Source organism: Chironomus tepperi, unplaced genomic scaffold, assembly GCF_022539635.2.
Source record: "Chironomus tepperi strain 1889 unplaced genomic scaffold, CSIRO-AGI_Ctep_v1 contig_262, whole genome shotgun sequence".
NCBI lineage: Eukaryota > Metazoa > Arthropoda > Insecta > Diptera > Chironomidae > Chironomus > Chironomus tepperi.
In genome coordinates this window covers 102,802-127,579 of record NW_027226384.1, presented here as the reverse complement: position 1 = coordinate 127,579, position 24,778 = coordinate 102,802, and the positions used below count along the sequence as shown (strand labels likewise).

General features: G+C 32.0%; 1 protein-coding gene and 1 long non-coding RNA gene across 2 annotated transcripts in view; one reads left to right on the top strand and one right to left on the bottom strand.

Moving 5' to 3' along the window:
- Positions 1-24,778, bottom strand: part of pros (homeobox protein prospero) — a 158,485-nt gene that overhangs the window by 119,232 nt on the left and 14,475 nt on the right. The window lies entirely within an intron of this gene.
- The window catches only part of LOC139091838 (uncharacterized), a 78,060-nt gene continuing 70,110 nt past the window's right edge, over positions 16,829-24,778 (top strand). Inside the window, exon 1 of the long non-coding RNA XR_011544547.1 lies at positions 16,829-17,652. This is a non-coding gene — a long non-coding RNA (uncharacterized lncRNA). The remainder of the gene's footprint in view (positions 17,653-24,778) is intronic.

Below are 24,778 nucleotides of genomic sequence, written 5' to 3'. Positions count from 1 at the left end.
CAGAAAATATCTAATTAGACACGACTAGACCCGACTAAATCCGACTAAATCCGACTAAACCCGACTAAACTCGACTAGAACCGACCAAATCCGACCAGACCCGATCGTATCAAATTAGGATAAGTGATCTATAGATGCATATTATAGAAACGATAGCTAGTAAATAGTAATCCAGTAAGTGATAAAATCAGCATATTCACATCCCGACCAAACTGAATCTATTTATCCCTCATTTTCCCATCCAACATCGCTCCAGAAACTTTTTTGGCACCACAAAATGAAAATTATTCTCTTGATAGCATCAAAAATGCATCATATACAAAATTTTTAGTGCCTGATAGTGAAAAGGATAGAGCTGAAAAATGCCTTAAACATGATGACGAAAATTTGATTGAAAATTGACTTGATTTTATGTTCAGCTCTTTTCATGCATACATTTGTTGATTTTTCTTTCGCGCGTAACCACACACATACATACATGCACTTAAAATGTGCATTTTGTGCATTATTCAAAAGCATTTTTCCAGTCATTCAATGCAATTCATTTCAAAATTGAAAATTCTTTCATTAATTTTTTTCTTTCTCATTTTCAGCATCTCATCTCATCTCGCAGCCTTTTTTATACGAAATTAAATATTTGAATCCTCAATCCTCTAAATTCACTATTTGAGGTGATGAGAATGAATTTTTGGGGATATAACATACAATCCTCAACTGCATCATTTTTCTACGCGATTTCTATTCATTTATGCATTTTTTGGTTAATTTTAAATATAACCGGACACACAGTGAATGATGATAGACACAACGGATGATGAGGATGGACCATCAATTGAAAGAAATAGTTTGCGTAGATGATTAATTCATTTGATTGTAAGTAGGCTTGTGAATGTGGAGGAATTGATGATTTTTGATGGATTTGCAATCACTAATTTATTCATGAAATTAATGGATAGGCCAGCGGGATGCATCAGGATGTATTTCAATATAATTGAGTTAATTTGGAGAAAAGTTGGTGTTATGGAGTCAAAAATCTGTGTTTGATTCCTTTGGTGCATGTTAAATTGACAGAAAAAGTCAGATTCGTATAGTAGATCCCAAATGGGACTCGAACTGGCGCCCTACAATTTCTAGTCACATGCTCCTTCCACTGAGCTGTTGTGAGTTACTCGGCTATATGGCATAAAGCCACATAGTTACTATTCCTTATCACATTCCACCAAACTTCACCTTCTTAATCTCCCTTCTTCATAGTCTTCCCAATGAACCTTCTTCACAGTCTCCAAATGCGATGACACAAAGATGTCTATGTATATCCATAAAATGATAGAAAATTAATCCAAAGTGCATGCATTCATTTGTCCAACACTTCTGACCATTTAAGCCAAGAGCATTATAGTTCTCATCGATTTGTGTACACAGCTATAAGTATGTATACACATTTTTCTCATCATTGCAATTTTTCATCATCATCGTCGTCGTCGTCGAATGCTGGAGAATGAAAAAGTGCCTTGCATATATGAGGAAATACAAAAAAAAAGAGGAATTGCAATGTTTCTGATGTGTGTACATGAAAAACGCATCGCGTATAATATTGATTTATATGCAAGTCTGCATTCATTTTAAAAGTACGCAACGAAAAAATGTGTGGAAATGAAAAAGTGGGAGTTGAGGATGAGTGGAGACTCTTTTTATTTAGGAATGCACAAGAAAAAGGCAGATTCTGCTGAAAAAAAAAACTGCAATGAAATACGATGCTTCGAGTGCCATCAATATACATTTAGAGATGACTATGTACATTAGAGACTGCATTTTCTATTTGCATTTTTTTTTATTCTCGTTGATGGCGTGTTTGAGTTTGAATAATAAAGTTGCAGACAATGATATAAAAGAGAGACTCAAAGACTTGCATTAAGGAGGATAAATGGATGGACTTTAGAGTTTGGATGATGAAATCGAATATCGAGGAATTGAATTCATGAAGCTGTCATCGGGTGGTGAATGTGTGGAATTTTTCGAGGGGGTTGAGGGGGAGCGGTGGAGCGTATAGGCTGGTAATAACAGTAAGATCAGCGATATGTTGCAGGATGCAGTTTGGAAGACTTTGAGATTGATGAAAATTGAAGAATTTGATATGAATTGAGTGATTGAACATTCTGGGAAGGGACACGATGGAGAAATGGGACAAAATGCAGTTTTAGGTCAATTAGAGACTAAACACTGGCCATAATCTATGAAATTCGGCTCACTGCCAGAGTCAAATCGGTCTGGAGCTATAATTTAGTATTTTCTACGACATGAGCTTTCCAGAATCTGATCAGAGCCATATTTTACTCAATTCATTCCCAGTTCCTACCAAAAATGAAGCAAGACATCCCACATTCCTAGGATCTGATCAGACCTTAACATTTTTATCAATTCTACAAATAGCAAGACATCAGATCAACAATCAACTCAAATAGTCAGCATTGATCAACAATCGACACAAAAGGTCCTTCAAATATTTATTGATATTTCTCACTAGATATTTTTATATAACAAAGATAAACATCAAAACTGATGAAAATTTATCAAAATTCACTTACTTTCATAATTCACTTGTGTCATCCTTCCATTCACAGTCATTTATAACTGTCAAAGTCAATAGATTCACACAAATAATAAAAATGTTAGAAGTTCCTTTTTTTTACCCATTGCAATATTTACAAACCTGTAGACATGCGGTATATCATAATCAAACAAATCAACATTGATGCACAAATCTTGTGCAGTTTTCGGAAGAACATAAAAATGGAATTTTTTACGCAGCTCAACAATCATACATGAACAAGCATCATACATGCACGTCCATAGTCTTTCGCAGTATAACATTTTTAATATGCATCAATGGGGAATTGTGCATGATGCATCACATATATCGTGATGTGGATGGACAAGTTGTGGATGCAGAAAATAAAATTTCACGATTTTTTTTTTTTACAATTTTTTGATGATGAAATAGCACCATTTATAAGAATGATTGTGTAACGGGGAAAATTTTTCATGCAAAATTACCAGAAAATGCTTTTAGTGCATCTCGCTTGAGGTGATTTTGTCTTTGAGATGGAAATTTTGTTATAAATCAGTGAAAAAATTACTGAATATGCAGATTTATGGTGATTTTTTAGAGAAAATTTTGCATTTTGGTTGTAATTTTTTTTTTGTGATTGAAAATTACTAACTCTAATTTTGAGGTTATATTGTAGTTTTTTGATGTGATTTGAAACTTTAGATATTCAAAATAGTGGAATCGTTTTTGCTCCGATTGTAGTTTTGATTTGCAATTGTTATTGTAAAAAGTTATTTTAATGATGAGAAAATCAAGTTGCTGAATAGCATCCATGAGAAAATGAAAATGTTTTCTCCAAAAGTCAATAATTAAGAATTTTGAGGTTATGTTGAAGCTTTAGATATTCAAAATAGTAAAATCATTTTTGCTCCGACCACAATTGTGATTTGCAATTAAAATTATTGCTCAAACTTATTTAACTAATGAGGTCAAAAATCGAAGTGGAATAAAATTTGAACAATCCAAAGTCAATGATTGAATAACGTCAATAATGAATGAAAATATATTAATGCATTATTTACATCAGCATTATTACCTTCTCTTTATACAACAATGTAAACATTAATGAACAAAGCCAAAAAAATTCAAATCAATTGTTCCAAAATCCTCAACAAATTTTGTATCTTTTAACAATATAAAATTCGATTATTATCAAAAAAGTTTCAAAGCACATTTAAAACTTCATTAATTTCCAAACCACCAGATATTCTCTCCAGGTATATAATTAAAATCTCCAAAAATTTTTATTCACTAAAATTTCATCATAATGAGAGTAGTTTTTCATGTAACTGAACGTAAACTCATTATTATCATCATAATATTCTGTATTTTTAATGCATTTTCATGATGCTTAATATATATATATAAAAAATTATATTTCTTTAGGACATTACACTGTGTTATGCTCCGATGAGCATACATACATATGCGCAAAAATATCTATCTCTTTCATGGCTTAAAAAAAAAATAAAAAAAATTTAAAATGCATTTTATGGAATAAAATTTTTCACATTTTTCATTATTTATGTGAAATATTTTCCAACTTTTTTCACTCCATATTGTTATTTTTGTATCATGTGATGTACATTATCAATATGACCATTAATGGATTGTAAGTGCCAGATGAGACATATTCTCCAAATATGCACTGCAGCTTTGAAATGATGCTGGATGGGTGTTCTGGAGTTTTTGATGTAGTCGAATGAAAGATTGACTGGGTAATGGGATTTGAGTAGTTTTTTGGGGTCAATTTAGGAGTTTTGAGGCTATTTTAGGGTCAATTTATAATTTTTGAAGATTATTGGAATAGTGCATAGCAAGAGCATTGGTGAGACAGAAACAAAAATTTGTTACACCGTCCTTGGTTGGAATACACAAGGGAAGAGACGCTCTGGAGCTCCATATGCTATATGGCATAGAACAGTGATGAAGTAATGTCAGCTTAACGCATGGATAGAGAATATGTGCAAACTATGAGACAAATATGAGACAGAACTAGCCACAGAGTCAGATGGAAAGCATTTTATTGTAGTCTACGTTCCATAGAGTTACATTAAGTAAAAAAGATAGTAAGTGCACATCCAGGAGAAGAAGGATACCCTATAGATAGGGATTATCCGTAAAACAAAGGCTTGTAGGCATTTTTGACACAAAAGAATAGTTTTAACTGCCTTTAACACAACTTCAGACTTCTAATGTCTCATTTTTTACCATATTTTAGGCATTTTTTGTTAATGAAGTCTACTGAGGGTAGGAGAATGGTCAACTGAACCTGTGTGACTCTCCAAAGCAGCCATTTAATGTGCAACTAGAGTTTGGACCTCAAAATCTCATTCATTGATGGACCTAATTGATGAAAAGTCCTCAAAAAAGACAAATTTTATATCCACGCATCCTACAGTCATTCATGGGTCATTCCCGCCTAGCTTCCAATAACTCAAACCTTCTCCAAAAAAATCAATTCAAAAAGGATAAAAACTACCGAAATAATTGATGACATCATGCATGTAAGGATGTCTTTAATGGATAGACACAAATAAAAGTAATTTATGGTCGTCGACAAAAATCTCTTCTCGAAAAAGTTGCGGTCATTCATGCTTCATTTATTTGTTTAATTTTTTCACCTTTTTTTGCATCCATCGCCAACAAGTTCTTTTCGTGGTCAGTTGAAAAATTGTATCAAAAAGCCACAGTGAAACGTGACGATATGAAAATATTTAAATTTTTTGGTGAATATAAAAAAAAAACGTTAAAAAAAATAAAAAATTCCAACCAGTTTTTGAAGGAAAAAGTCTCACGCTTCTTAGCAGCATCATGATGATGATCTGTATAGAGAGTAAATTCACATATTCATCTCGTCTACAGCATCATGAATAAAAGGGTTAAAATTTTATCATATTGTAGCGCTTCCTTTGAAATTAAAAGAACTGAAAATTCGTTGGTCATCTCATCTTGTTTTTTTTGGTTCGAAGATATCGTTTACTTGGTATTATGGACGGAGGGATGCTGCGCCGTGTGAATCTTTATTAATGTGCATTAAAATGATGCTCTGTTGTCAAGGGTAACGAGGATGGAATTTTTAAGTTGTTTTTCTTCGAAAAATGGACCAAAAATAGCATTCAAATGGCTTTTAGGGCACTTTTATGTCTCGATATTGACAAGACGACATAGAAGAGACTTAGCGACTATGCTGTGATTCTCGGATATATTTAAAATTGCCGACAATAGAGCTCAATGTCAACTCGAATTTTATAGGAATCTGGGTCGAATTTGTCATACAAAAGATTACTGTCGTTTAAAGGATTTGAACCCACAACTCTAGACAATTTTTAATTTCCATCCAACTAATGCTCTAGATTTCATTAGCAGCATCCGTTTAATTATCGAACATTCCAAATTTCCAAAAACATTTCAACAAATCTCATATTCTTACATTCTGACATTAAACAGGGGATTAAATTTTTTTTTGGCACTATTCATTACTTTACTGTAAAATGAATAGAACAACTTTATGCGACAAAACCAGAATTTCCACATTTGCACATATTTCTTCAATTAAGACCGTATGTTACATTTTTTTATTTTAATATCAAAAAGGGTTGAAATCAGAACAAGAAGTTCAAATGAAATTAATGTTTTTGTAAAAGAAATGTGTCTTGAGAAAAATGTGTGAGAAAAAGTTGAAGTCTTAGGTAGGGTGGCGATTTAGTGATGCTGGACTCTAATTTTAGAATTTGAATCTAATCGCATATAATAATCAATTCAGCTGAGATATTTAAACGATGTTTCAGATTCAGATGAGAATTATATATCGCAACCCAGCAAGCCCAGCAAGCCAAGCAAGCCCAGCAAGCCCAGCAAGCCCAGCAAGCCCAGCAAGCCCAGCAAGCCCAGCAAGCCCAGCAAGCCCAGCAAGCCCAGCAAGCCCAGCAAGCTCAGCAAGCCCAGCAAGCCAGCTAGTCAGTCAATAACCCAACCAGCAGAACAATCTGTATTATTAAGTGCTCTTACTTTCGAAAATGCGTCAAAAATGCTGTGTACTTCAACTGCTTATGTGGTTTATATCCATATCTCTAAAGACGCCTTTCCTCGAGTGGCAATGCGCACACTTTAGGCGAAAGAAAAAGTTTTTTAATTTTAAAACTCTCAAGCATGAGTTTTTCCATTTTTTTGTGCATGTATAAAGCATAGAAGTTGTGTATTTTGTAGAAGCAAAAATGCTTTTTAATGAGATGATAATAGGGCGAAAATGGAGATTTTTTTTCATGTATGAACAACAAATTCCTTCTTTTTTTGGGTACGGGGGATGTTAGAATCTCTCTATGCAATATGAGATACCAAACTCAGGCACTAAATGATGAGAGCAAAAACTATGAAATTAAAAACTACAAATTTGTTTATGTTTCACTTCAACAACTTCCTTTTTTTGGTGTAGTTTTTGCTTGTGTTTATCTCGAGATAAATTTTTGTTCCTTCATCTTCTGCTTCAAGTGGATACAACAAAATTTTCTACTGGTTTCATAGCTCAAGTGTATGTGGATGTTAATAATGATAATAATATGTTATGCATACATTATAATGAAATTTGTTTAACATTTTTTAAATGAAACTAGATATTAGTTTTTTAATATATAGTTTGAGGAAAGGAGAAATTGGGGTTTGTGGGGGATCTTGGGGAGAAGAGCATTCTTTCATGAAGAGCTTGACGTCGACTCGGATTATGTATGAGAGAATTGTCTTGAATTGACTCAATTCCAAACTAAATTCGAGTCTACTTGACACCACACCAATTTTGAGTCTACTGGCCTACATACCAAAATCGAGTCTACTCTACTGCTTACCAAATTCTAGTCGACTTCGAGCTCTGGTTTCATGGTATCGAAATATCACTACGGTACCTAAATGCGCCGTCTCATTGCCTGCCGTATATCTTTATCAACAGCTTCCTCCTAAGAGTTCTTCCTATTTTATGTTACTCAAACATCAACCATCCCTTAATATTCACCATAATGATCCCAACTAGTTGTCTTTAACCCATGAAACATAAAAGTACAGTTCAAAGGTTAACAACTCTAACACGCGTCACATTCTGATTTGGGACCTTTCTAAAAAAAATAAACAAGGGATGAAGGCACACTTGAAGTTAAAGAGTCAGGAAATGAGTAAAAAATGGAGGGTTCCGTTTACGGATAGACATAGCATGAAGGGTGAAATGTCGTAACAATAGACAATTTCATTGGCCGTACACAATTCCGACACGGGACGATTATAATGAAGTTGAATAGAAAAAAAGTGTCAAGTTACTTAACATCCTCATCATCTTATTTCCCGTTCCCTTAACCAAAACCTGAAATCGACCTGTTTGACCAATAAATTAATTTTCACACACCGCATATCTCAAAATTGTGCTTCTTTGCATTAAAATAAATGATTTTTCTCCGTTTTTAATCCCACAATTATATGTTGGAAGGTGTTTTGTGTAACTTTTTGTGCTCATCTCATTTATATACGGCAAAAAAACAGTGAGGATCGCCATTAATTTTGGGGATTTTCTCCGTTTTTCTGAATGGCACTGACCAAAAATACTTTATCCATCCTTCAAAGTATAAACGAGGCATTTACCTCCTTTTTACTGAATATGAGAATTATCATTTTGTATGGCTTAAGAGAAAGGCAGGAGGGTGGAATATATCCAAAAAAAAAATTGTTAAGAGAACCCTTTGGAGATGGTCGTTAATATTAATGTGCTACCCGAGAACTCTCTTCATCCATCCATCAAGTCATGAGGAAAAAAAAAATCATCATCATCAACATCCTTTTGCGTTTCACAATCCTAAGCATTATCATTTAGATTTTTGTTTTAGATACGCAATATTTTTACTTACCCTTCTTGAATGTGTTGGGAAGTAAGAAATTTTGTGGATTGAAAGACGCATTTTTGGATTATTTAATTTTTTTTTTTGAATTTTTTCATCAAAATTTAAAAAAAAAATGCATCAAAATTCAATTAGAGAAATCAGAATAGATATGTATTAGGATTTGAACCTGTTCTTATGAGTATATTTTTAAAATTTATAAGAATTATTTATAGGATGTTAAATGAGAAATCGATAAATGAGTGATATTAAGAATCTTATTGCAGATAAATGATGATTCTTAGATCTTTTTCATAGATTAAGCTGTCTTGTTGGAAATGAGAGCTACTACTAGGCTTTAATAAAGGAAATTTGACTTGAATTTGATGTGAAAACTTGAAGATCTTCGATTCATAATCGGCTTGAGTCTTACAGGCTTATTAAATGTTATGAAACACACTTAAAGTGTCCATTGGACGAAAGAGAATCTCTGGATAACGTTGGATTTAGAAAAAGTTCAGATAGTTGATTTTAATGCTACATTATGAATGAAATATGGACCTGAACGGCACACATGAAGAAGGTTCTACCTCGGGTCTTTCAAGTTCCCATCACAGAAACATTTCCTTAACAGACAAGGAGCATATTCATGAGCATGCGTACAAAATTGAGCATACTAAATTATATTGCTTGACTACACTCATGATCCTGCTAATTTGAGTGATTATGCTCATTGTCTGGTAGAGTTTGTTAGTACCTAATGGAAGCTGCAATCGTTTGGAAGCCTATTATTCATCTAAAATGATTTTAATCCTTAATTAGCATAGTTCATGCTCTCTACTTAAATATACCAGTTGAGCTTGCTCGTCCGCTGCTCTTGCAAGCACGTTCTTTGCCTGCCGCCGAATCTATACTTTCATATCCTATTAGCCAGCCAGTCATACAAAGTTCTTCCACAAACTCATTTTCCACATTCACAAAATCCACGATATACCCAAAAAAAATAAGAACCAAAATCCAGTTAGCATATAAGATGGGCAACACACATATACACACACGTGTATGAGCTTAGAATGTGTCCCATTTTGATAAGTATGGTTATATAGTCATTAGAATAGAAAGAAGGCATGAGCACCCTTTCACTAGATCTAAAATTTATGTCCATATCAAATGAGTGAACGCTGTAAATGTCCACAAAAAAAAAGGAAGAAGTAAAAGCAATTTTTCTGAAGGACAGAAAAGGACTTTTTTTATCCATTTTGCTTTGCTGATATAAATGAGATGCTTTTTTATGTCGTAAGTATTGTAGAAAATAAATAATATAACTTCGGGTGCGATAGAGGAGACCTCCTTCACCCCTTTCACATGTTTATTCATTGAGGGTGAGTTTTTTTGTTAGTTATTTTGAAAAGGGTTTAGTTTTTACAGTTGTGTACACAATATATTTATTATCCATGTTTACTATACATGCACGACGTATACTCGACTATATTCTCGAGTCATTGTGGGATGATGGTGCTGTAAAAAACCAACATCTAATTTATTTTAATAGAAAATAATTTTACTAATGCCATTTTGGCTACTCCGCACCCTTTTGCTGCTGTCATCTCATACCTAATAAGATCCTTTTTTTGTTGCTTCTTTTCTACCTCAAAAAATTACTCAGCAAAAATTATACAGCATTGTGGGTGTAAACTTTAGAATCTCCTTTTTTATTGCCAACCTTCCTGTAGAAAATGGTCTCAAATTTACGATATGGCAATGATGAAATGAAGGAAATTAAAGAAGGAGAAACATTTCTTAGTTGATGTGGAATGGGAAGACCTTTTGTTGGATATTTTTCAATTAAATTTTAAAAAAGTTATGTCTGTTGTATATTGATTTATTGTTGTGATGGCAAATTTTTGTATATTTTTTTGTTTTAGGGAAGGGGGAGAAAATAGGGGTTGAGATTTCAAAATTCAGAAGGAATAGTGGAAATTTGAGGATACATACGAAAGGAATGTAGAAGGAGACTTTGTTACAATGAGCATTTCAAATTCAAATTTGTTCTCATACTTATTAATTTGGTTTATAAATTTTGGCAATCCTATGTTCAAGACTTATAAATCTCGTAGTCAGAGTTGACACGACTTCAAGATTCAAACTCCCCTTGACTGTAAGTAGACTCCAAAGTTTGACTCCAAAATTGAGTCATCCCAGTTTTAACTCCCCTCACAGTCCTTTTAAGTATGGACTACATCCTAAATGTATTAGATTATGATTTTCTAAGCTAGTATCTAAAAGTCAGAATCAACATAATGATTAGAGTTTCGATCACCTATTTTAATCAATCAATTCGGATTTTGAGGAACGCGACCACATGAATTGAGGCTAGGTAATTTGACTAACGATCTATTGAGTAATTTCATGTAAACGAGAAACATATTCCCGGAAGGCACATGATTTAAAAATGACCCAAAATCTGCCCTAAGTAAAAGTTGCTCTGGTCCAAGGCTAAATTTGATTAAAACTGATCTCAGGCCTGAGTTAAGTCGGCTTGGTGCGGATATTCAGCTAAATCTAAAGTTTAACTGCAATCACCACAACTAGACTACTTGAAATATCAAGGACATGTAATATTACAATTAAATAGTTCATTTTACTTGACATTATTGACAAAACTCCCCACAAGTATCCTAATATACTTCTTCACCCTTCAAAAACTACCATTTCCTCACCACCCATAGTTGCTAATTTTCTATAAGTTCATTATAAATTCAAATAAAATGAGAGAAAATTTTAATCAAATAAAAAGGCAAGAAATAAATTTCCTTCATTTACATATTTCCACCTCCTCGGCTACACTTTTTTTTCCTATTCACATTATTTTGTCTTCATCAACAATCTCTTTGAGCTCCTATAAAATAATTTACGTATCAACATAAAATTTACTTTTTTTATTAGAGTATATAATAATGGAAATGAGTTTGGGTTACAGTCCTAAGCTTCTAATATTTTATCGTAACCTTTTTTCTGTTGTTTGAACCGGACGTCTATAGATAAAAGTCCTAATACATGGCGTAATTTAGTTAGCAGAAGCAAAAGTATGAGGAAGACAAAGAAGAATTAGATGAGGGAAAAAAACTCTCTCTTTTTTCACATCTAATCGAATTTTTATGCCTTTACATTTTCTAATGTACACAAGCATAGCGAACTGGGGAGGATGAGATGTGGGCAGAAAAATGGAGACTAGAGAGAAAAAAATATTTTTAATTAAAGGCCAAACCCTTTTTGTGATTATTTATTCAAATTTTATTCTTACTCCACCTTCGACTTTCTAATGCCATGACTAAAAAAATAACTCAATGAATCTTACAAATGAGGATGTGCTCAGCCTTTCTAATAGGAACGTATAATTTATTGAATTTTCTAGATTTTATGATTGGGGAGTTTGTAAATGATGTGGATCGGAAAATTGTATTCGAGTATGGCTTCGTCTAAAACTGCAGCCTTGGACGAACTAAAAGACAGAACCGAACGCTTCAGACCTGAAGATCATGGATGAAACCTATTTTTAAGACATTCATATTAAAAGACACTTTCCGAATCTATTCAACTGAAAAATTTCTTCTGTCGAGTATCGAACCCATGATCACTGGGTATTGAGTCCACAATGTCACAAAGCCACTACAACTCACCATTCACAATCTGTAAAAAGAAACTTACAGAAGGATATAATCCCAAATTCTATATAAAATGTCCTTGACAAAACTAACTTGCAGTTACACACAGGGTCGTAATTGAGGATGTTAGAGAACAAATTTCAAAGCAAATGAATCATGGCATTTCTATAAATTTTTGGCAGCACACAGGTTGCCCATCCTTGCCATAGACAGAACAATTACTTCAATTTGCTTTGATTTTTCAAGAAAAAATTCAGAAACTCCAAAAGAATTGAAAATTCTGACTTCCAAAAATCACTAAAATCACCACTGCTTACACAGCATCTCTGTTGAGTTCCCAGATCCATCCCAGGACATCCCAGTACATTTTAAACCCTCTAATCATTATTGATTATGTATTGAAACTTCTAATCCTAAGCACACAGTCCCCCTACCTTCCATAAATATAATTCTCATCCCTCCTCAAAAGAAGCTCCCCATCAGAAGCAGCATGAAGACCACACAGCACAAAAGAAAAAACTTCTCTTCTGCTCTAGACCAAAAAACCAGGCAAAAAATTTTCAAAAAACTTTCATGATTAAAAATATTTTTTTTTCTGTGCTGCTCTTCAGAAAAAAGAAGAACTAAATAGTTGGTAGCTCTTAGACAAGGCAGAAATTGAAAAGTTTTACTTTTTTCTGTATTTTCCTCAAAATGGAAAATTTTCAATGTTGGTTTTCTCTAATGCTACCCCTAAAAGTACCTCTCAAAACTTTGTGTATGCAAAAGTTTTTACTTTTTGTCTTTTTTTTGTGTGCTGCAGAGTAAAAGGAAGAGAGATGGACAGAGAGAGTTTTTTTTTTGTGTTTTAGAATTATTGAAGTGTAGCTTGAACTGAGATGTTGCTGGTTAAAATTGAATTGAAATTTGGTACTAAGGTACTAGGTAATGATGGGTTATGGCTGGTTATGGTTTAATCACTGACTAGAGCTCAATATTGACTTGAATATTTCATTTGATCGAGCCGACTCGGTCATTATCTTTAATATCCTCCCTAAAATCTAAGTCAACTTCAAGAGCTGCTTGACTATTGCTTCTTGCTATTAAACCAAGCACAAAATCGACATCAGATTGGTACAAAGATGGATTCAGCTTGAGACTGCCACCGTTTTCATAATATTGTCCCAGGAGTAGTTTTAGTAGCATGTCTCATCAATTCGATTATGCTCCGGAAGATACATGACAAAGAAAAACCGTGACACTAGCCTAAACTCTGCCCTAAGGCCGGATTTGACCGAATCTAGGAAACAGTAATGCCTAAGAAGTTATCTGCTTTCAGTGTTGCTTATAATTTTGGTACGGATGCCGAAATTCGGTTTATGGTTTTGTAACAAAGTGTTATTAAGGGTATTTTGAGAAGGCTTCCCTAAAAACGCAATAATTACTGTTACGTAACTAACAAACGTTCCCTTAATAAATACCAAATTCCAAATTCTTGACTACATCAACTAAATGGATCTACAAATTTTCACCAAGACACAATCACATCTTTTTTCAAAAAAAAGTTATATAAAATATGAAAAAATTTTCTACAACCTCAAGTGGTCTCTTTGGATACGAAAGGAATAGAAAAAAAAGAATCAAATTTGTTAGTCAGGAACTCCAAGCACAAAAAAAAATAAATATTTTAGAAAAATTCCTCCTAGCAAAAGAAACTATGCAGTAGAAGTTTTCAGCAATCCTCTTCGTCTACATCATCTACAGCTCATTCATAGGAAAAGACCTTTTATCATTTCTCTAACATAAAAAAATTCTTTTTTTTTATTCCATAAATTTTTAATGTTAACAAATTTTTCATGATAAAGAAAAAGTTTTTCTTTTCCTCCCCTTTTTTTTCCATGCTGCATTGGGGATGTCAGGAGTGGGCAACCTGTGGGTCATGGGACACTAGTGTGCATTAGTGGAATATCATGACCAAGAAACTATTGGAAGGAAGCTGTTGATAGAGATTTGCTGTGCTTGGTATTAGAAATTGGCAAGTGGAAGTCAGCGATAGCGCAAGGTTCAGGTGACACCAGTGAGAGGTCATGGATTTAAATTTATCTGTATGACCAATGAAGTAAGTAAGTAGTGTGGACCCTATGCCGTCTGTGGCTTCTATCGAGGTTCAGCAACAAGGTGTCTATACTAACTTAAGTTGCTGGCCTTACAGATCAATTATGATCCATAGATGTCCGTGGATGGCGCAGATAGCTGACTCTATCGTTGGCTTCTGTCTGCCGATTACCAATACTAAGTGAAAAACTGATCCGTGGCCTCCCTCAGATGGCACCTAAAGCTGACTTCCATTTGGAAATCACTAATATCAAGTGTAATACTGTCTCTATCAATGGGTTCCTTCAAAGAGGTCGTCCACGAGCTCTTTTGTCATATCTAAAGTCAGATTTAGAGGACGATTCACAGGTCTTCTAACAACATGTCCAGCCTCATCGAACCCTGTTAACTAAGATGTCTCATCCCATAACAAAGGTTCCCCACCACTGGCCTACATGCATGCACATATAGTCTTCTATCTATATTTATAATATATAATTTTTTAGGATAATTTATATGAAAAATTTTCTTCACATCGGTTTAATGTCTATGGTGATAGAGGCAAGAATGAGATATATATATATATATTTATGCATTATAGTCAAGCATTGTCCTCATCATCATCCACTATCAACTACAATTCTTCATTAAAATTGCACTTCCCCTCCATGGAGATGAAAACTTTTTTCATTTTGGAATATTCTTCTTTTTTCTAAAAAAAAGCCATCCCGAACATGACAACATTTCCAAAAAGAACCGCACTTTTGCATTTGATGCAAAAACTTTTCTAAAAAAAATTTTTAATGCTGCTGCTTTCACATCACACTTTTCATTTTACCACTCTCGAGATATCGTTCAGGATGAATGTATTTGACATTTGAGCTTCAACACTTTTATGGGATGTGATGTGATGTGCTATTATGATATTAATGGAATGAGGTGAGGTAGAAGATGATATTATTGGAATGGGGATGAACATGGGTACGATTTGAGTTTGTGAGAGTTGAAGAGGTTTGTGATAGAAAAATGTCTGAATATGCTGTTGATTTGATCAAAGTCTTTTGTAGGATCTTAAGTTGGATATCATTTGAAGTCTTTTGAATGTTAAATGCTTGATTCATCTGTATTGCTAACGAAGTTTGTAAATGATTGCTAAACACGGTGAGAAACGTAGCAAACAGTATATTTCAGAATTGAGAAAATCCAGGGTTTTGTCATTTAACAGTTAATTCTTAATGCTCCATCATGCTACTTTCTTAGGTTATTGCTTTCTGTCAATGCCACGGTGTTAACCTTTAGAAGGAGCCATTAACGGAAGGTTGAAGCCGGCAAAAAATTTCAGAAAGAAGAGTCGATGGCCAAAAGATGGTATCCTGAAGAGAGATCGAAAAGGGAGCAACCTGGAAAAGGAGACAGAAGAGGAAAACCTGCAAAATAGGCCAACCATGGAAAATGACAACCTATGAAATGGGTCATCGGCAGAACGAAGCAACCTGTACATGCGGCTATCGGCGGAAGGGAGCTACCTGGGAAGAGTTCACTTGTATCAGCCGTGATCACGCGGTCTTTCGATTAGAATCTATCGGTATGTCAACTCTGGTCTCTTTTTAATAGGTTTGACCCAGAAATAATTTAGATCCTACTTAAAACTTATGGTTTGAATACTGAGATCGAGTTAACCAAGAGTTGGCAGGATTTTTGGAGTCCATAAAACAAAAATCTGAAAATGCGTCTGCATTGAAGCCCGGATTTAACTAGAGGAACCTCCAAATTGGAGTCCTGGCAACCCTGAGTTAACTCACGCTTTCTAAACTACAACCTGCCAAATAAGTACTTAATCATGCCTTAATAATCCATAAAATACCAATCTATCAAAATATTCCATACCAACAAGCAATTTTTCTGACGCCTTCCGATAAAAAAAATAACTTCAAATATTTACCATTTGAATTAATAAATTTCCATTGACTTTATCTTTCATTATTCAGAAAAACAGGCCACTTCTTCACTTCTAATCTATTTAAAAAAATGTTATGCAAATAGAAAGGATTAAACATGAATGTTGACCGGAAATTTGATACTTTTCGATTTTCTCTGCATTCATCTTTTCGATTTTTTTTTTTTGGGAGCCTTGGTGACGATATTTACAAAGTCATGAATATCCGTTATTCAAATATGTAATGATGATGATATTCGATCGAGGCTCAATAAATATTTGAATACTTTAACTCAACTCTTCGTACGTAATTCAATTTCAAATATTTACATGGAAATGTTGATGCTTAAAATTTTCAAAAGGAATCCTTTAAGGGGATGTACAGACACACAATGTGTGCTGTATTTAAATACCAGTCCGGTGAGATGTCAAAAGATCAGGATCTCATTGCATATATAATTAAACTGACTCATCTTCTTATTTATTTTCTCAATCTTGAATTTTTTGGATGGGGTTGGAACTAGTTTTACCGAAATTCTTATTTTTTTTGGAAGCAAGTTCACGTTGCTCTTCTTGAGCGTGAGATAATTTTAATTTTGTTATTTGAAGATTTTTTTTATGGCCTTTGAAGATTGTTCCTTTTTATTATTTTTTTAGTTTTTCTTCATCTTTTGTCGGTCGTGTATCGGAATTGAGAAATATTGTTTTTGGATATTCGTGTACGGTTTTTCGTGGTGCTGATTTGGGGTTTGTGTGGGGATGTTGGGGTTTTGTTGATTGGGGAATAGAATGATATTGACATTTATGAAATTAGTTGGAATAAGAAATTCACTCAATGAATCATCCTAAGCGAGAATCGAACCTCGGAGTACTCGATTGCCGGGTCAAGTGCTCATTCCACTAAGCTATTGAGCTTTATCATAGAAAATATTGAAAATTTGAAATAATAATACAGAAGCTTAGTATTGAAATTAAATACCGAATATGTAACCAAGTCATCCCGAAAAAATGTATCAAAAAAGCCCATGTTACCGTAAAAATGGAACAAAATCCGGCGTCCCGATCGAGCGTTAATACGGCAATCAAGTTGTGCCCTGTTGACCACGTTGTAGTGTTCGTGACGTTACAAAATATGTGTCATAATCCTCAAACCCAATCAACATGATTTTATCGATTTAAATTGCGATAAAAGTTCCAAATAATTTATTTAAAAAATTCAAAATTGTGAAAATAATAATTAATAAATGAACCTTATCAAGATGCTTTAATTAATTTAATAATTTTTATGCACATATGATTATTATTTAATAATATTATAAGCATATTCATCATGAGGAACTAAAAATAATCATTACGTGGTATGGGGATGATAAAAAAATTGGATCAATCATTTAGAAATGATTAACAAAATATTCAACTTTGTAAGTTACATTGCATTTAAATGCTGTAATATTGGACCTCAATGCAGCTATCCATTAAAATATGCAGAATGATAAGGATTGAGTAAAAGGATACGTGAGTATTTTAGTAATTTTAAAAAACGAAATATTATTGAATTTCATCTCAAAATTTCAATTAAAATGCCGTTTGGCCGTTTGCAAAACACTCAAATTTCAGTATATCTATACTTGTTCAGTTTTTTGTTACAAAATGTGTAAATGCTATTTGGAAGTGCATAAAAAATTTGTGTTCATCAATAACATATGAAGTTGAATTTGTCCAAAAATGTGGGCTTAAAGACAGGCTTGAAATCTTGAACGAACTAAAAGATACAGTCAAAGACTGCAGGCCAACGCAGCTAAAAATGCAGGTCTTCGGTTCTTGTCCGAATGCTAGTATGAAGTAGTACAAGGGGTTGAGGCAAGGGTAGGGTTTTTTGAAGACAAAATTCTCTCTCGACAGGTAATTATTCTTCAATTTGACAGTGAATTGTTGTGAATATTGTGCGAATCCATGTCTTAATCGCAATACTTTATACAATGATTAGGAAACCGATCTCTGGTGAGAATTGAACCAACTTTTTTACTAAAGACTGATACAGATATGTGCTCTGTTGCCTAACCACTTGGCCTTAGAAACTTCATAATCGCAATGACAGATTCATCTACATATGACTCTATAACCCAGATTCCATTTCGATCAGATACCAAAAGAACTTTAATAGTAATCATAATAATATGCTGGAACTTTCATCCATCAATCCATTAAAAAATATTTATAGAAACTTTCCTTTTTCATCTCAAAACCAAAGTGTAAACGAAAAACTTTTATTTTTCACGCTCAATTCAGTAACATCTACCTACGATGTAATATTTTTTTTTTCATCGTGTTTATTTGATTTTGGTTTTCCGGTGGTTTCCCGCTGTATCCGCGTTAAGCTTTAATCACATCAGTAGCAATTTTTTTTATACTGAATTATTATAATGTTTATACATATTAAGTTTGTGTTACTAAGTGATTGTGGGCAGCAAATGTTGGAATTTATGGGAGTTTAGAGTTATGAATAGTTCAGCTATGGGAATGCTATGCTGCTGTATTCATAGTATGAAGTGTAGATGACCTAAAGGTCGGGTATCATTGACCCAGTTTTACTGTGAAAAATGAAATTTGCTACATTGATCATAAAGTTTCACGATGTCTTGGTCTCGACAGATTCTTGAGATCGATAGCCAAGACCAAGACTTCCTAGGGAGTCCGAGTTGTTGGATCGTGGCTGTTCTAAGAAACAAAAGCAAAAATATAGCCCAATCAGCGTCATTATACTTAGCACCAAGTTGTAGCCAAATGGCAAATTTGGTTGTTTTCGTCAAGTTGCTGCCATGTAGTTGCAACGTAGCAGAAACACTTCAATATAAGCCGATCGGATGTAACTTTTATGCAGCTTCTGATAATTTATAGTTCATTTTAATCGACATTTAATTACAAGTCAATTACAAGCTATTAAACAACTGCCCAAAATGTTGTCAGCTAACTCATCCATCCATAACATCCAAAATACCACCAAAAAATCTATCAATTAATCAAATTAATTCATCTGCAATTGCATATCCATTCCTAATTTCTATAAAATAGCCAACTAAACCTTATTACAATTCAATGGTGCTTCAAGATAAAAATTACTATAATCCAGAAACTTCATTCAATCCTCGATAAACAAAAGCTTCAGCATCATCCAAAAAGAAGCACAAAAATACAAAAAAAAGCGCAATTTTTTTATATGCAGCATTCAATTTTATAGATTGCAATTTAGAAATGCGAGGAAACAATATTTTTTTAAGCCTTTTACGCATTTCATTGTGGATGGCACAGTGGGATTTAATATTGGAGGATTTTAACGATAAAGGAACATCCAACGCGCATTGTAGTTGCACAATGTGAAAGAGTAGCCAATTGCAATTGTATTTGATTGTGACATTTCTATAGAAAATCCTCTTCAAAAATAAAAATTTCTCCCTAGTGTTGTAGAAAATTCAATAATCCATAGAAAATGTTAAGCTATAGATTTATCCATAAAGTACAACAACAATGCAATCGAATGCAATGATGTCAATTTCAATTTCGTGCATGTAAATATTTTGTTTTTTACAAAAAAAAAATAGACTCAAAAGAGAATTTGGCAATAAAGTCTCGAAGAGAGTGTATTAAGGCATTACAAAAATGAAAGCGTTTGACTTAAAACCTCAACTTGCTATAAATCACATGATCCAGGAGTCTTTGGCTTCTCTTATATTTTTGGAAAGAGTTTTTAATTCCATTTCCACGCATGTTATGTGATTACTAAAAGGAATGGATAGAAAGGAAAAAGGCAATTGATGGGAAGTTTGGTTGAGCATTTATGAATGAAGTCTAATATGGATTAAGACGCACAAGGCAAATAGTGGAAGAAATTCGATCCCAGGTTAGAATGACCCTGGTTCTAAATTAATATGACTCTGGCTCCATGCCTGAATAGCTCTGGCTCTAGGTTACCATGACTCTGGCTTCAGTTCAGCATGATTCTAGCTCCAAGCCGGGATGATTCTGACTCTAGGCTAGCTACATGCAGATTAGCATGACTCTGGTTCCAGGCTAGAAAGACTCTGGCTTTAGACTAGAATGACTCTGACTAAAAGCTAGCACGACTCTGCCTCTAGGCCAGTATCACTCCAGCTCCAGGCTAGCAAGGCTCTTGCCGTATACCGGCATGATTCTGGCTCCATACTGGCATGACTCTGGCTTCAAATGGCATGATTCTGATTACAGGCCAGCATTGTCTCGATACCAAGGTCAGGATTCAGGCCAGATTCGATGGAATCCGACTTAGACTAGAATCTGGAGCTGTATTTTCGTAAATTTCTTTGTCGCTTAAGAATGTGCGTAAAAATTCCATTTTTAAATAACCGTCATTCATAAACAAACCCCAATACCATTTAAAACTAAAATTGTTAATCTTCAATCCATTCAAAATTGTTTATGCAAACGAAAAAATGGTGCGAGGGTTTGACTTGAAGGAGTTGAAAACGAGTGAAAAAGATGGAAACTTATTTAAAATTTACAACACATACACACACACACACCCATACACCGCACATATCAAATTTCCCCCGGGATAGATTTGCGAATGAAATTGTAAACATAAAAAAGGAAGCCTGAAATGCATGAGCAGCATAAGAGGGTGAAATGTAATGGTAGAAAATGAAAAATAATAAATAAGGAGGAAAAAAGAAGAGTTTTTTGCTTGAAAGGAAAATTTATTAAGCATGAAAGGATTTTTCTGACATTTTTCATTTGTTTTTCATCTACTTATAAAAAGAAGCATTAAAAATTTTGTGAATTGTGGATGGAAAAATAATTTAAATGTTGAATGTTGAAAATGGGGGAACATTTAAGATGGGAAGTTAAGTTGAGCGCGGTTTGCTCGGTAATGGAAGTAATGTTGAGGAAATTTGACAAAATAATTTGAATTTTAAGGAATTTTAAGCAAAAAGATTTGAATTTTAACGAAAATTAACGAACTTTTTGACAGAAAGATTTGAATTTGAACGAAAATTAACGAACTTTTTGACAGAAATAATTGAATTTTAACGAAAATTACCGAACTTTTTGCCAGAAAATCTTGAATTTTATCGAAAATTAACGAAATTTTTGACAGAAAGATTTGAATTTTATCGAAAATTAACGAACTTTTTGACAGAAAGATTTGAATTTTATCGAAAATTAACGAACTTTTTGAGAGAAAGATTTGAATTTTAACGAAAATTAATGAACTTTTTGACAGAAAGATTTGAATTTTAACGAAAATTAACGAATTTTTGACAGAAAAATTTGAATTTTAACGAAAATTAACGAATTTTTTGACAGAAAGATTTGAGTTTCAACGAAAATTAACGAACTTTTTGACAGAAAGACTTGAATTTGAATGAAAATTAACGAAATTTGAATGAAATTTGAATTAATGAGATTTGAATGAAAATTAACAATTTTTTTAAGAATTGAGAAATCCACGCTCACCCAATCATCACAAAATTTCCATAACCGAAAAGAACTAAAAGCCATAAGGCAGTAATTAATCTTTCTTTTCACATTTTCCCTTCACATCTTCCAACAACATCTCCATGTGTACATATCCACCCTCTTTTTATTTCTGCATTAACTTTAAAATTTCATATAAATTAAAACTAAAATATTGCTATATCTTCATGCACATCTTTTTCATCTGTATTTTAGTAAGGGATGTAATTATTACAAAAAAAAGATCATTTATCTTTCGACAGCAAAAAAAGATGCAAGATGGAGTTCAGAAATTTGAAAACTCTAAACTATTAGTTGTAAAAGGTAGAAAAAGTGATTCATAGTCAATATATTTGAGTTTATGTGCTTCCATTTCATATGGATATATATATCACACATGGAACATGCACTGAATATTAATTAAAAAGTTTTTAATCTCCAAACAAACAAAAGCTCTTTACTTGATGTCCTCTTTCCACACACACCCACCCATCTCGACCACTACCATCTATAATAATATTATATTCTCAGTTGGACACAAAAAAAAAAGCTTACTAAATTGTCATGATATCAAGGCATTGACCATTCCAGTATGAATATAAAAATATTATGAAGAAAAATAATAAAATAATAATAAAAAAATTCGATTTTTTGATATCAATATGCTTCCATACATCCTCATTCTCTAGCGGCATGTGAATTAAGCTTGATAAATGGATCTTCACACGAGCACATTTTTTTTTTATATTTTATTCGGCGATTTTTTTCGAGGTACATAAGGGCACTCTTAATTGAATTTCTAAGCAAAATCTAATTCCATTTTTGTGGATAGTAAAAATTGTGAATGGATAAATTTGATAGTAAATTTTAATAGTTATGGCACGACTCATGTTACTGTTAGTTAATTTATTTTCATATAAAATGTTTGCAATTTTATAGCATTTTTCTGGTTCAATTAAAGTTTAGATGAAAATCTAGTTCCATTTTAGTAGAAAGTGGATGTTAGAAAAGGTTTTTAGTTAATTGTATTTTTTTTGCAATTTTTGTAATTATTTTGAAATGCTTTGTGATATGATGCTCAAAATTTTATAAAGATTTAATTCAGTTTTTGAAAAAATGAATTTAAAAAATAAATTGAATTCAATCCATCGTTTTTCAAGAATAAATCTTGATGATTTAATGGCAATTTTATAAAAATTTAATTGATTTAAATAGTTTTAATTATTTAAAAAATTTAAAATTTGTTTTTATTGTTAAATTTTTTAAAAAGTTAGAATACTTTCTAATTTATAAAACTTAAAAACTTAAGATTCAAAAAAATCAAAACTTTGTTAAAATTGGAAATATGAAATTTATCTATTTAATCAAAAAATTAATTTTAAAAGCTTAAGAATTTTAAATTTTCAAAATTAAAAATTTGAAATTTTTAAATTGGAATTTTAAATTTTAAAATTTAAATTTTGAAAAAATTTTAAAAATTAAAAGTTTCAAATTTTTAAAATTAAGAGTTTCAAGTTTTAAAAATTTTAATTTAAATTTTAAAAATTAAAATTTTAAATTTTAAAGATTGAAATTTTAAATTTTAAAAGTTGAAATTTTAAATTTTAAAAAAATTTAAATTTTAAAAATTGAAAATTTTAAATTTTAAAAATTGAAATTTAAATTTTAAAATTTGAAATTTTAAATTTTAAAAATTATTAATTTTCAAAAAAAACTCTAAAATTTATTTTTTTTATTCAAAAATTTAAATTTAAATGAAATATTTTAAATGAAGTTAGAAAAATTTTATAATATTTTTCAGAATGAGTTTGAAAATTTTTTTTTATTATTTTAGTGCAGTTTAAAATTTAAAATCTTACGCTTCATTCATTAAACTCTAAAATTTCCTTCATAAAATTCTCAAATCTCATCAAAAAACCAAAATTTTCCTTTTCCCCCAAAATAAGAATTCCATTTGCCTTTTTGATTCAATATATATCCTCATTTACAAATTTTTCATAAGTTTTCTATGTCCATGCCTCCATCCACATAGTTTTTAATATTTTATCATCAGCAAAATGTCGAATGTGGTGTAGAAAAAGTTTGCGGTATGGGGTAAAGTTCATATTACTTTTTTTTCATAATAATATATCACCATGGAGCTCCTTCTCCTCCTATGGATACAAAAAACTAAAATTTTTTTAGTAAAAATGAGAAGAAAACCGAAAAACCATTTTTTAGTTCCATATCCACCCACTTCTTTTTCCTTTCATTACTCATTTCATCTGCTTCTATCCAATACCTTACACTATATTATAATATCTATAAACTATGAATATGGGGGATGCTAGAGATGCTAGAGTACACACATTGAATATGAAAAAAGTTTTCGTTATTTTTAAGGGTATAAAAAAGGAAGACGAGTAGAAGGAGAGCACAAAAAAAAGGGTATTTTATAGATGAGACTCAGCTGGGGATATTCATATTACTGATGCTATGAAAATGAGGAGCTACACTTTTTTGAACATAAAATTTATGTAAGTGGGGGTTGTGTGTGATGTGTGTGTGATTTGAATAAGGAGGAAATGGAGATGTTTGTGAATAATGTCAATATTTTTGAAATTTATTGGATTTTTTGGAATTTTGAAATTTATTGAATTTTTGAAATTTATTCAATTTTTGTTCAATTTTTGAAATTTTGTTCAATTTTTGAAATTTGTTCAATTTTTGAAATTTGTTCAATTTTTGAAATTTGTTCAATTTTTGAAATTTATTCAATTTTTGAAATTTTTTCAATTTTTGAAAATTTGTTCAATTTTTGAAATTTGTTCAATTTTTGAAATTTCTTCAATTTTTAAAATTTGTTCAATTTTTGAAATTTGTTCAATTTTTGAAATTTGTTCAATTTTTGAAATTTGTTCAATTTTTGAAATTTTTAAATTTTTGAAATTTTCAAACTTTCTGCAATTTTTTGAAATTTGTTCTTTTTTTTTTTAAATTTGTTCAATTTTTAAAATTTGTTCAATTTTTTAAATTTGTTCAATTTTTAAATTTGTTTAATTTTTGAAATTTGTTCAATTTTGAAATTTATTCAACTTTTGAAATTTGTTCAATTTTGAAATTTGTTATTTTTTGAAATTTGTTAATTTTTTGAAATTTTTAAATTTTTAAA